Raw genomic sequence first — 14841 nt, 5'->3', positions numbered from 1 at the left:
TTTTTACAGGAAGATTTAGAGAAGTTTTCAAGTAAAGTTCCCCAACTCACTTTTCCCAAAAAATTCTCTAAGAATATAGCATTATGGTAGCTACCTGAGGAGTAAAAATCTAGCAGAAATATCTTTGCAAGCAAGTGACTGTGAATCATGCTCTTGGATGGTTTCTGGGTGAAGATGATTAAAGTTGTTGCTAGAAATTTTAAGTCCAAAGCAATGGTTTCTTAAGGCATCACAGGTTTTTGATCTGTGTCCTATTTAATTGTCAACAGCTGAAAGAATGCACTGAGTACTTGTTCATGCTTGCAAGTCTAGGAAGATAACAAGACCAGGAAGTGTATTGACACGGAAGTGTCTTAGGAGGAAGAAGGAGAATTAATAAATGAATTAATTAATTAATTAATTGGCACATCATGGAGCCATAGAATGGTTAGGTTGGAAGAGATCTTGTTTTTTCAGGTCACTGAAGTTAAACTAATTGTCATTATTAGGTATAGTCCACCAGGCTTGGACAAAGTTTGATTGATAGAGAACTTTGCTGGATATTTTTGATGCAATAATAATGGGTAAAACATAGGGAATTTGTATGTGGATTTTGTAGTCTCACTTTTTTTTTTTCCAGATGTAGGTAGGAACAAAAGTAAGATGTGTGAATGACTCTGTCATTCTCTTTCTTGGACTCCTGACAATCTAATTTTAGTCCAGCATCAGAACAGGACATATAAGCTGGCTTCACAAGGTGGGGCTTTTACTCATTACAATACAATTTTTAAAATTCACAGTAGACCCTTGGCTCAAAAGACATGGTAATGTCTATCATGTAAATACAATTTTATTTCTCTTAGAATTTCTAATGCCTCATGGCAGCATTTAAAACCACAATTGAGGTGTCACAAGTACAGCAAAATTAGTTTTGAAAGATCTGATATATTTTATAGCCAGATTTTCCTGAACACAATTAATGGATAAAAAGAAAAAGTATGAAAGCCAACAAAACTGCCTGTAAATAAAACATTGGGAGTTTTCCAAATTTTTTCATGAGGCAAGTCAGCTTGAGTAAAATTGCATAAACAGTGTGCAAGCCCTAGGCAGGTGTAAAAATAGATGTGCAGTTCTTCTGCTTTTTGATGTTTTTAAGGATTGGCAGTATTTAGCTGTGTCCAGCAATATGAATTGCACTCTTACAGTTTTTCAAAAGCTTGGTTATTGGCGCTCTGTGTTCTATGGAAGGACCATTATCCATGGCCACAGCAAGCCCCAGAAAAATAGTACATTTATTTTAGAAAATTTGGATCAAGTGAATATCCTTTTAACTGAGCTTTCAGAACTGCCATGTTTCAACATTCTTGTCAGTTGGTGTATCAAACAAGCATAATAAAACCCAACCACTGTAGTAAAAGTCACTTTTAGGAATCTTGGTAATTGATTTCTAAAAGTCCAGTACTAGAACAAACTCACAGCCAAAATAAAGAAAAATTCATGAGCTTTATGGATGCACATCTGTAAGAAATTATCAACAGGGAAGAATAGTCGCATAACTTTAACAAAGATCTTGGAAAAAGCTGGCCAAGTTCTGCATCAGAGATCCCTGGAAGTCCTTCAGCCCTTAGTCAGGAAATACTGTGCCAGCTGGGATCATGGGCAGCAGACTTCCTGCAGGGAATCCTGGTGGAGCAGGCCCACTAAAGAACCAGTGTCTCACACCTTCAGAGTACAACAGAGCACTGAATTTCTCATCTGTAAAATGCAAGGGCTCTTTGCTAACACCTTCCCTGGAGCTCTTGTAAGGGGATTCAGGGATACCCCCCCTGAATCAGCATACCACCTTTCATTGGGAGCAGTGTGCTAGGAACTGTCTGTGGTATGAGTCAGATTTTAGCTCTCTCAAAGGTATTCATCTCCCCGTGGGTTCAGACCTCCAGCAATGACAAATTTTTTTCATCTTTGTGAAGTAGTTGTGTCTTGATCCAAACTCTTGCTGAGCTCAGAACTACATCATCATTTTGCCTTGCTTTGAGTACTGCTGGTGAAGGTTTCCTGTAGACAGCAAATTATTGAGGTAGTCCACAAGGTGCTTAGTCAATTGTCAGAGTGGTCCCTGCCTTAGGACAATCACATAAAAGTGAAAACAGTCCAAGAATAAAATTGATTAATCATTCAGGTTGATCTGGTCAGAACTAATTTTCTATCAAAAGAAATGTTGTAACAAAAAGCAGACTGATAAATTAACACATATGTATGCCTCAAAGAAACCCTGCTCTAGACAATTCTGACATGAGATGAACCTGTTTATAGTCCCTTCCTGAACTGATATAACTAGTTCTGAATTACGCGTAAAGATGGAGGTAATGGCCTTTTTCCATGAATTATATTACCTTAAAAATGTAAGTGGAAAAGTGATTACATGATTAATCCTTCCTCTCTCTTTCCCTTTCATTGTTCCCTATCACTCTCCTTGAATGAGAATTTCCTATTCTTAATGGTCTTAGGCTCAGAGGTCTGCAGGAAAAGAGTTTATATTCAGTACTAGAGAGTTATTAATTTTTCAGTTAATAAATTTAAAATCTTTAAAAACAGTGAAATAAAATTCAGTCAACTGATAAAACACATGGAAAACAAATAAAAAGAAAAAACTTATAATTCCATTCACTGCAAAATTCAGAATGTATTACCATTGCAGCTGTTGTCTGAGACACATGCTGGAGAGAATTACTATTTGTTCTCCATTGAAAATGTAACTAATTTTACTTTTTTTTCAATATTTATTTTTTCATCATTAAAATATGGTTTTGTATTTAATTTTGATTTTATCTTCATTTTGGTTTTATTTTCATTTTCCTCCCTTTGAGGGTCACAGTTCTGCCCACTTAAAAGTTTTCCCAACTTCAATTTTTCTACTGTCTGACTTATTCAATCATATGTCAAAGCTAATTTTAATTCAAAATTATATTTTTCGGGTCCAGTGGTAAATTTTCTACTCCTCTACAGTATCCTATTATTGTTCTGTCATGTTTACTTGCCCATCAGATTATGCTAGAATTTTCTTTGTTCAAACTTTCATGAACTGATAGTGTTCTCTTGAACAAAGCTTAACTAAGAGGTTCAAGAAGCAGTCAAAGCATCAAGCAGCATCAGAGTCAGTAGCTGCCAGCTGTTTCCAGCTCATCAGCTCATCAGAGGTGCTAGGATATATATCCATGCATACTCCTCTACTGCTTTATGGAACAGCACTCTCGTTATGAGCTGTTACAGGAGTGGATAAGCAAACATGGGGATATTGCCTTGTGCTTTTGCTGGCACTGTGGCAATCTCTGAATGTGGTATAACCAACACCTGTTGCCTCTCCATCTCCCGCAAAGCTGGCAAGTAAATATCTTGAAGACCCATAAGCAGAATTAAAGACATCCTGAAAAACCTTCAGGCTGTCCCTTCCAGTGGACAGACTGCATAAAAATAAGTAAATTGCTATATTTAAAAAAATTGGTTTGGTAAGTTTCATTTAGACATTTGGATGGTTTGTTGCACATCTAATTTCTGCAGTTCAGTAATGGAGGATGCAAGTTTGGTTAGCTATACCTCATACATCAGTTGCATGAGATGTATCAAAATACTTTAAATAATACTTAAAACTCCAGAAAAGTGTTTTCACAAATTAGTCTTGTAGTCCTCATGAATTCTTTATTTCTTTTTTTTTGACAATGGTGTCTTTCTGCAAATTCATTTAAAATCAAACATCCTCTGAGACTGTACTCTCAGATTTGGTATTTCAAATCATAAAGTTAGAATTCTCTGATTGACAATTTTGAAGATGGAAATCTAAATTTTTTGTTGAAATTTTATGCCTCTCATGGTTCTACTGCGAGTCTTTTTCATGCTATTCCTTCCTTTATTCACTTTTTTATTTTAGAAGAACTTGAGGAGTTGGGCAAGATTTGCAGACCTTAGTTGAGCACTTGAAGTGCAGGTTTTGGCAGGATTTGGATTCATTAATCCAAGAGGGCAAGAGAGTAAAATAATGTGTTGGAAAGACAAAATTACATTGGGCTCATCTTGTGATACTGTTCTCTTCGTTGAATCCAAAATTGAAAGTATTGTTTCTCATCCAAGTAAAAGATTCACCTGGAATTCAGAAACAACATGCCCCTACTCCAAAATCACTTTAAGGACCCAATATATCATTGCAGGAAAGCACCTTCCACTTCATGGGGGCAGGAGGAGAGGATGGAGGTTGAATAGGCTCATGATTGGTACATTTTTCAGACGTGGTCGGTGTTAGAGACAGATTTCATTCCCTCTTCCCAGTGAGGGAGTTCACTTGTCCCACTTTACAGCTTCACCGAAATTTTTTGCTTCCTTTTCTAATATTCTTCCCCCTTGAAATCTTTTCTGTCAAGTATTTTGCTCTGTCCCAAAAAGATATCCTGACCTTTCTCTGTCGGAAGAAAGAAAACTGCAGAATTTAGTACTTTATCACATGGCTACTGCCACACCTCTTTAATTGAGTGAAGAAGGAATAAGAAACCAACATCAGGAAGCATTATGTGAAGAGTTTTCTAAATGTCAGCACATGCATTCCCCAGACTTTTCAGCACTGGGAAGACTTAAAGGTAATTTGTCAGTGAGAAAGAACTGATCGAGAATTCACCCATGTAAATCGATGACCTTTTTGTCAAAAGGAAGTCTCTTAGCTAGTACAGATGCAGCATGACTTGAAAAAGAACAAAATACTAATGGGCCAATCTGAATCTTGCAAAGTATCTACTCGTAGATATAAAGATATGGTTCAAGAAATAATGGTCTGCACCCAGATTAAGAAGACTAGGTTTCATTTTGGGGCCTTGCTATGGAACTGTGAGGTTCTATTAGGAGAGCTATCTGCAAAAGCTTGGTTCACCCTCAGCATCTAAATACATTAACCAACTTTTTTAATGTGTTCAGTGGATATGAATTCCATCATCTCAAAAAGAAAAAATCAGGGCTGAACATCTTTTTAATGGGATTTATAGCACTGTTCTAACATCTGGGAAAATTAATATATGTTAGGCATTCATTATTGCAGTAGCACTATTGAAATTAACCAGTTAGTGTTATATAAAAGGCCTTTTTAATAGCAGTCTTCTGTACAAGAAAGATTCAAGCTTTGATCCTGCCTCACAGTGACTGCAGCTGTAGTATTCCTGACACCTGTTATCAGGATGTGTTTCTCCTCAAATATTACCTTAAATGTTTAGATGGCCTCAAAGTTGTGATTTGATCCAAACTGAGTAAAAGGGAAATAAATTGTGTGTTCTGGAAGGAAAGAAAATATAAAATTCAGCAAGCACATATTGTTTTCTGGGAGATTTTTTATTTTCATGAATTCTATTATCAAAGTATATGGGATATAAAAAGATAATTTTATTACCAAATTAGCAGTAATTGCTTTTGACTCTGGGTTTTAGGCAGCATAATTCTGAAGCCTCCTTTTTTAAAAGTCAGTGTGTGTCCAATATAACTGTGAGAGAAAATTGTGAGAATAAGATTTATTCTGATACAGAATAAATATTCAAAATGGACAAGGAGCAGTTTCAAACCAAATCTAGTATTCTTTCAAGAGCCAAGTGTTACCGAGTCATAGAGACAGAAAATGTTTGATACACTTTCATAAGCAGCACTAATTATGTAGGCATGTGAACTCATAGTGCAGTGTGAGACCCATTGTGGTGTTAATAGCAAAACTCAGTGAGTAGGATGAGAGCAATGGGGTCTCAGCAGAGAGGGAACCAGAAAATACCTCTTACTGCACATTGGGAGAATGGTGTTGTGCTCCCAGGTAGGAATGGCTACTGAAAAAAGAGGTCTTCAGTCCACAGGTTTTCTTAAGTTATCCACCCATGTTTTTTATCACTGTTTACTGGTAATGACTGGGAATATGCCTTTCACAGGAGCACAGAAAAGAACACAAAGCCAAGATTTGCTTTAGGACAGAGTGGTGCTGCTGCTTGAATCTCTGCCTCAATTCACTGTTTTATAACTGCTGCCAGTAAATGCTTTGGCCCCCCCTTTTTTTTATAATTTAAGGATTGTTTTAGAGGTCCAAATGCAGACACTATTAACCTCTTTATCTCTACCACTTTCAGCAGTTCACGCCTTTTGTCAAAAATATGCTGAAGAAAGACAATAGGCTCATACACTGATTTCCACATTTTGCAAACTTTCACCTTTATGTGTAGTTCTTGCCTGTGCAAAGCAGGATTTTTTATTGGCTTTTTCCTCTTGCTTATAAATTCATTTATATTAATGAATGTACTTTTGCAACACTCATCTGAGTCTTGAAAGTGCTAACATACCAAGATATCAAGTAACTTGCCAAAGATAACAATGGCCGTTTGTGTCAGAGCCAACTGTGATTACATGCTGTACCTCATCCTCAGCCTTTCTTCCTAGTGCATGAATATTGTCAAATCATCTTTGTGTTCCAGTGCATCACACTTCATTTTCTCAGGCTGGTACTTCCTTTGTTTTGATGGTTGCCCTGAATAGACAAAATGAGATGCCAAAGAAGAAAGCACTCAGACCAGATAGTGTGAAGTTTAGCAGAACTTCCAGCAAAACAAACAACAAACAACCAAAGTTTAAAAAAAAATAAACCCAAATCAGAAAAATATTAACTCCTGCTCTCAACTGGCCTACAACTGACTGTAGAAGAGCTACTCCAAAATTCTTTTCCTTAGAAGGAAAACAAAGCACTGTACCAGCAGCAAAACCCATTTTCCTGCCCCTTGGATTTAGCCCAGGGGAGCTTCCTGGGACTGCTGTTCCTGCCACCTTTCTGTGGGAGAAGAGCAGGGCTGGCAGCACCCACCTCCTCATCTGGCAGGTGACTTGGCTCCTTGCAAGCTTTGCTGTTCTTATATCAAAACCCCCCAGCCTCATATAGAGACCTTTTCTTTTTCCAATTTGATTAATATTTTTTCATAGCCACCATAGATGTGTGCACCCTAAAGGCTTTGCCAACTACTCTGAAGCAATAGGTGTTATAAGTAAATGTGAAATTGGTAGGGAATCATTATTCACTGTAGCTCTTTATGTTTGATCAAAGTGTGTTAGAAAATGAAAATACCCCATTTACTGACGCAGATAGCACGAGTTTGCATCTGCTATTCACTTTCTGCATGAATGGGTGTTTGCATAAGGTTCAAGCCCATCATTTACTCAAAAGCCAAACTTATTAATCTATTTCGGTGTCATATGAAGCAACATTTTTCTGTACTTATTCTTCAGACAAATAGGAGGAAAAAAAGGCACAGAGCATTTCAGATATGTCCACCCCCAGTGTGCCATACATGAAGCCATCAGTTGAACAGGAGCCATCATATGAGGCTTTCATTCCCTCTCTTTACCTGGGGCAGTGACTCCTGGAGAGTGATCTGGACACTGATGTGCCAGTTTTACCACCTAGAACAGAAAATTGATCATGAGTGTTTCAGAGCATGTTTCCCAGAGAGGGCTGCTGTAGTGTAAATGTCATTTTTCTCTACTCTTCAGAGTGCATATTCACCACTATATAATGAAGAAAGCCATTATTGCCTATGTTTCGGATGTTTAAGGTGCTTCTGTTTCTTAGTGTTTGAGCATGCCTCTTGATTTTCCTGAAGAGTGGTGTGTGGTTGAACCTGTCTGCTTTACCCTGTGGAGAAAGCAGGATATAGATGTTTAGTGGAAAGAGTTTCTGTTCCTCCTTTTTACAGCATCATTAGGAAGCTGTCGTTCTAATAATAATAATTCCCATTTGATATCATGGAGGTAAAAAGAAATCACTGCTGACATCAAAAATGAGGTGATATTTCAGCAGTATTATTTCACTGAAGATAAAATGGAAGTCTTTATTACTCCCAATGCTTTTAAAGAAAGCTGAGCAAGGCTTATACTGACCCTAAAGCTTATATACCTTAATGCACCTCTAACCAGTATGAAATAAGAAATTTTAATTTTTACTGCTATATTTTTTGTCTGTTCCTCCTTGGAACCAAGAATTTTGTGCCTGCTTAAAGGAAAATTACCAGTATCTGAGAATAAGCGTGAAGAGCACAATTATCCTAATTTTCTCCCTTACTTAAAATTTGTAAAAAATATTGCAAACAAATGAAAACACTAAGTGTATTACAAGAAGTGGTAATTTTCTTAAAAACTTCAGATTAAAGTCTCTACTGAAAATTCATGTAAATTGCATTAAGAGGTCTGAGCTCTGAAGAGGTTACTCTGAGAAGGGTTACAAGTTTTATATCAATTTTTATGGATAAGTATTTTATTCTCTCTGAACTTCTTGTGCTCATTGCTGTGTAAAGATCTTGCTATGGAAAGGACACAGACAAGGTGTGTTTCATCAGTGGTAAACAAGGTTTTTCACTTTTATTTCTGATAACACATTAGACCCTCCCATGCCCCCTTTTTTTACAGACATATTCAGTTATAATTCCTGTCTTTGTATGTTTTTCCATGCTAAACCAAACAATATAGCACATCAGTGACTTCTATACATGGAAAAGAGTGTATCCTCCTAATGTTTGACAATATTTCTAAAGTTTAACATTTATTCTTTTTCTACTGATTTGTTTGTTTTCTTGCTTGTTTTAGGGGACATTTATAGAGAAATATACACTGCATAAAATTAAAACAATAGGATGCAAGGCTGGTGCCTTCAAAACTAACAGTATTACCCCCATTTAAAGGAAGTTCGAGAAATATGTGTTCTTCCCATGGCTTCATTTTACGGAGTTGGTCACATACTTGCAAATAGTTCAAGTCTCCTCTGTGTAGCAAGAAAAACCTGTTTAAAATGTTTCAGTCTTTTCACAATCAAACTCAAGGAAATTTTGCAATTAAATATGTGGTGGGATCATCACATCATTTTCTTCCAGGCAAATATGTTGATAACATAACAGTCACAGCTCATCTGCTGTTGCGTTGCTGCTTCTCAGTTATTCTCAGAAATAAGATCTGAATTCTTAGAGGCATGAAAATATTTAATAGTGATAAGCCTTTTAAAAATCAAAATTAGTAGATAGCAGTTACAGTGAAATATTTAATCTGAAATTAACTCTGCACTACCAATGTAAACAAGCCTCATTCTGTGCACAAATAATTTGGACATTTTCCCCAAGAATTTGTTGTGCAAGAGCAGAATGCTCATTTTATTTCGTGTGAACTCAGTGGTCCCTTTCCCTTTTGACATGTTTTAGAAGATCTGAGGTATTAGATAAATATTTCTCTTCTTGGAAATTGTTATCTCATTAGAATTTTTATTCATTTCTCCTTGCTGAAGTGCTCAGAAATAATTTCTTCCTAATAATCAGTGGCCTTCAGTTGTTGTGACCCTTTGCACTGTTACAAAGACCATGTTGGTTAATTGAGTCCAGCACCAGGCATAGCATTGTGCTTAGGAGATAGCTAAATGCAGAGCCCTGTTTCACTCAGCTCACAGGGCATCTCTGGGTCCAGCCTGGATCTCCCACACTCATATGTCCAGGGTTAGGAATGGCCCACTGGACACAGCTTTTCCTGAAGAAGCAAGGAGCTGATTCTCAGCTCCCAAAGAGGCATTTTGGGTTGTTTTCAGTCACTTTATAGTCATATGCATTCATAAATTTTTATATGGTTGGAAGATGCAGACTTTGATGGTACAAAGCTCACAGAAGAGCTTTAGATCACTGGAGCAACCACAGACAAAGTTTATGTTGACAATTTATCAGCTCTTCTTCGTCAAGGAAAATTGTTTTTTAGTGCCTGCCTATTAGCAATCACATGCATATTATGAAATTGAGTTTTGGGGAGGACAGCCTGCCATCTGTCTTTTCTGTCTTTTTTGCACAATGCATCATTCTAAAGTTAAAACTTTCTGTGCTTTAAAATGATGTAAAATATGAGATGCCTATAATAGAGACACTTGGAAAGAAAAATGTACTAAGTAGAAATGTAAATCTTTATAGACTTTAGAAACAGGGAACTGCTGATGCTATACTTTATGTTTTAGCTAAAATGCCCTCCACATTTTCCACATGACATAGTGCTGATAATTAATTAATATATATCTCAAGGAGAGTGAAAATGTTTCTTTCATAAACTCTTTCTGGTTCAGGGCGGTTTTTTGTGTGAGTGAAATGGAACTGCAAATGCCTGTTGTGGAGAAAGAAAAAGATGTGTGCAGTTTCCTTTTTGTGTTCTGATATGCTAAGATTTTATCAATAATATTGTTTTCCTGTACAAATATCTGCCTCAGAGAAAATCTGCTGTGTAGCTGTCAGGATTACACCTCTTAGAATATACCTGTGGTGATTCTGTTAAATTGATAAACACAGAGCACTCTGCTGTGTAGAAGGATTGCTGAAAATATTCCGAAGCCCTTTCATGTGTAGCAGCACTTGTATGGCAGTACGTTTATTGTGCTATAAATTCCATCACTGATTTTGGCCATTTCAAATTGATTCTGCAGTAACTGTAAGTAATGAACCTTACAGACAGAGCCAAGGAAAAAAACCCAAGCCAATAAACTTGTGCCTGTAGGAATACAAATTGTAGAGTTCATTTAGCCTCAGTTTTTATCAAATCATGCAGTGAATACCCCACAAAGCCAGAAAATGTATCCAACAAAATATACGGTGCCATAGCCCTGGCTTGCTTTAAATTTAGCTGTTAAACCAGACAGTCAATTATCCAAAGTACATGTTTGTATGAGGTGTCCTGGGGATTTCACCTGAGATTCAAGGAAGGTGCTCCACATAAGTAGATGAAAGTGGAAAAATTATACTGGAAATGACTTAAACAGGATAATAAGCCAAATCCTGAGCTGTTTTACATGGTCAAAGCAATACCAGGTACCACTGAATTTCATAGGGGTGTAGATGGATGTGCAGTGAGCTACTAATGACTCACCAGGTCAAAGTATACCACAATCTTCAAAATTTACATATGTTTCTAGCTTATTTCCCTTTCTTTACTGAAAATTTCTCCCAAGCTAACAAGATATTAATGATTCCATAGATTTTAACAGAGAATTAATGTACTTGGTAAAAATTTCCATGGCAAAGTTTTAAAATGCATCTAAAAGATGCTGTTCTAAGGTTTTCTATAGGAAACCCACTGACCTTGATTTGTTAAATTTTGCATAATTTTTCAGTCTTTTAGATCATGTCAAGTCTTATTTTACAAATAGGCCATAGGTGTAGTCCCGCTAAACCAGTGGGATGCACGTGAGATTAAAGTACAGATGAATGTGCATATATGTTCTACTCTCAGTTGTTATATGAAGAGCTAACTTCAGATTTCAGTTCAAATGCAGAAAAGATTAGTTTTCTTCCACAGAGCTTTCTTACCAACATTACAGGAGAGAGAATAAAGCTCACATTTTATTTTCTGTGCAAAAATAAATAAATGTCTGGGTTAGGTTCCTACAAGCCCTGCAGCACTTCCATGCATCACAGCTTGCACGCTCATGTATCTTACAGTCTGCATTGCATGCTGAATTCATTCTGTGTGTCTTCTTGTACCTGACTGCATATTTTTCTGGACCTTTGTGCAGTCTGTGAGAGATATTAAATCCTCATTTTGAGATCAAAATGCTTGAGTCCATTCTACGCTTATGTAGGCTACAAAGATATTTGTTGTCTGAGACATATTCCTTGCCTCTCTCTATAAAAAAGTCTATTTTGTCAATTTATCCACTTTACAGCAGCAGCCTAAGTGACACACAGAGCAAAAAAAGACACAGTAACTGGGGCTTTCAGTTAAACACCAAGTATGGTGAAAGCCATAATAAAATAATGAGAGTAGGGAATGCTATTTTATCTTTCACTCTGCTGGTTTGTGTTGCAATGAGGAACACTGCAAGTGAGTCCAAAATCTTGTGGTAACTAAGAGCAAAGAAACCTTGCTCATTATCTCTCCTCCCTCCTGAATAAATATTTCAGCCATCATAAATGAGTGTGACATGAAGGGCAAGTGAGTGGCTCTCATTCCAGACAAGAAACACTTGAAGCTGAGGAACCTGTAGGTTGTTGTAAAGGTGCAGATCCTGTGACCACTGGATGATGGGGCAGGCATACCATTTATGTCTGTATGACCTAAGATTCATACTCTTAAATGAGAGATTCCCAGCCTTGCAGAGAGAAGTCCTAGGTGTTCAGGCTGACTTTTGGTTGGGACTGCAGTGTGTGAAAGACAGAGCTATCCTGTTATTTTATTGAATTACATAGAAAAACTTAGCCAATTATAAGTAAAGGTTCAGTGTGGATTGACAGATGGCATGCAACACCCCTACTGTATTTCATTTATAAATATGATTGATGTAGTGGTAATTTCTTGGTAACCTGTTTTTCCAAAAAAAAGTGTTCTGAGTAGTGGGTTAGTAAAAGAAAATTAATCTCTGCATGTTAAACTTGCCAACTTTTGAATTAATTGCATGAGAATGACAATCAATTAATAAATGTTAAGCAAACAACAGAAAATCAGTGAATTAAAAATTACTAAATTGATTCCAATGCAGATAAAGCAAGAGTCTGCCATAATTCTTTGGTGTAGATTCAAGAACACGAACCTTGTCTCATCAGTTTTTCCTCCCCATTTATCCATGTTTAGCATTTAAAACAATAGTGGTTTATTATGATTTTTACAAATAAATTGCTATCTATAATCTAGCTTGCTGCATTAAGTGGATTATAGAAACAAATCATAGATAGTGGTCCATTTGTAGCTGTCAAGGAGAAGGTCAGAGCTTTGTAAAGACCATCCATCTCCAAGTGGATAAAGTTTTTTTCTTCAAAGAGAAATCTCCTTCCTGGTATGGACGGACTTTGTCTACTAATGGCAGTACATGTGGCTGCTCCTCTGGAGGGGCTGTCATGGTGTGCCCCAGCCTTCTGCAGTCTCTGTAAAGCCACTTTTGGGCTTGGGGTTTGCAGTTTCAATGCTACTTTCTTTATCAGAACCATGTGAAGCGTATATAAAACTGTTCAAATTAACGCTGAGAACAGTCAGAGAGCTACTGACATTAGATCTTGGCGGACATACCAGAAGAATTTTTCCTCTCCTCTTATGATCATTCATTTTCATTATCTGGATGTGAAAGCATTATTATTTACCTACAGAATCTTTTATGAAATTTGTAGTCAGAATTTTTATAAAACCAGCTTATATTCCTTACTGTCTATTTTCCACTTTATACTGAAAATTTTACATTTAGATTCATATAAGTGTCATTGATGTGAGGAAAGTGAAAGTATATTAATGAAGTATGGAAATTAATTTTTTTTGCCTACTCCACTCTTGCTTTTGGCACAGTTGTGGTATTTTTCAGGTTAGCCCACACATTCTGTTGTCTAAGATCTTTGGGTAGACCTTGTGTTCTGTATACAGCCAGAAAAAAATTGGGCCATGCTAGGGGTAAGCATACAAGCATTAAAATAAACAAAACAATTGCTTTTGGCTGTGGGAGCACACACCAGACACCATCAGCATAAGCAGAGGAACCTTAGCATTAAAGACATTCAAATAGTTGTCCTCATCCTTCTCCATTGTGTGTCCCTGCTTTACCATGTGCAAAATTCATTGATATATTTCTACCCGTTTAGCCACAAAAGTAGGAAGAGTAAATGTAATTTTTTTATTAACTTCAGAATGAGCTCTGGGGCTGCAACCACAGGTGGAGAGCTTGAGCAGAACATAAACATTCCTGTCTTAATCAAGGGTGGCTTGGGGAATCCATTTCTGTCTTTACAGACAACAGCATTTTCTGTATCTTTTTCTCTGTGTGTGGGAAAATACATTAATATCAGATATTTTGTTTTATCTAGTCCTTTCTCACTTATCAAGTCCTTGCAGAGAATCACCTAAGGTAATTGTTGGGCTGCTAAGAACTACATCAAACAAAACAGTAGGAAAAAAAAAAAACCTAAAAGAATCTCTTTATTTCTCCATGCAAAGAAAGAAATAAAGAAACTACATCTGAAGTATACTTATTTTTAGCTGTCTTTAGTGCAACAAGATTTGGTTGCCCTAACATACAGAGCTGAAACTAACTTTTTTGAACATTTTCACCCTTTGTTTCAGAATGATGCAGCCATTTCCCCCCATCTCCCAATACTCTGATAAACTGCATTGGAACCAATGCAACAAAAGTCCTTTTTTAGGTTTAAATTTCACTGCTGGCAAAAGCAACAGAGTTCTGGAATAGTGAATTTCAAGAGAGTTTGCTCATGGGCAGGGACAACTATTCCTTTACTGGAACCCTGCACACTTCAATAGCTAAATGCTTTCAACTTTTTTAAACAGTATTAAGGAAAAAATATCCTCAAGGCATTATTTTTAAAAGAACTTCAAACATTCCATGAAGAAAAAAAAAATGCAACATATTTGAACACCAAGGGATTTGAAGTGGCAAATCTGTTAAAGTGAACTGATCTTTTGAGTTTCAGGGTTAAATAAGTATTGACCACGAATTAGAGATGCAGACTACTGAAAATTCTGAGACATTTCCGATTCCTAACCTGACCAGCAGTAGCCCAATTCTATAAGAAATCCTATATAAATAATTATGTTAGCTTCATTTTAAATTAAGTATATTTCATTTTTTCCTCTGAGTTCAACAAAATCCTTTATAACATTTACAAGAAGTGCAAGAAAATCCCAGGTTCTTAATCTTTTTTACTACACAGACTTAATTTTGCAGTAACTCAATATTAAAAATTTTAGAGTTTATATTTTAAAGCAGCTGTGAAGCAAACAGATATGCAAGGGTAAATCTGCTCATCTTGAATCCTTCTGCAAATGGTCTGCTCTGGAGGTCATATCAAAGAGATTCTTTTTCCAGCT

The 14841-nt window shown here is 36.6% G+C and overlaps 1 protein-coding gene across 7 annotated transcripts in view; it reads left to right on the top strand.

The window, feature by feature from the left end:
- NPAS3 (neuronal PAS domain protein 3) overlaps nucleotides 1-14841 on the top strand; it is a 597300-nt gene that overhangs the window by 543594 nt on the left and 38865 nt on the right. The window lies entirely within an intron of this gene.

This window comes from Zonotrichia albicollis, chromosome 6 (assembly GCF_047830755.1).
Source record: "Zonotrichia albicollis isolate bZonAlb1 chromosome 6, bZonAlb1.hap1, whole genome shotgun sequence".
Taxonomy (NCBI): domain Eukaryota; kingdom Metazoa; phylum Chordata; class Aves; order Passeriformes; family Passerellidae; genus Zonotrichia; species Zonotrichia albicollis.
This window is presented reverse-complemented; position numbering and strand designations above follow the sequence as displayed.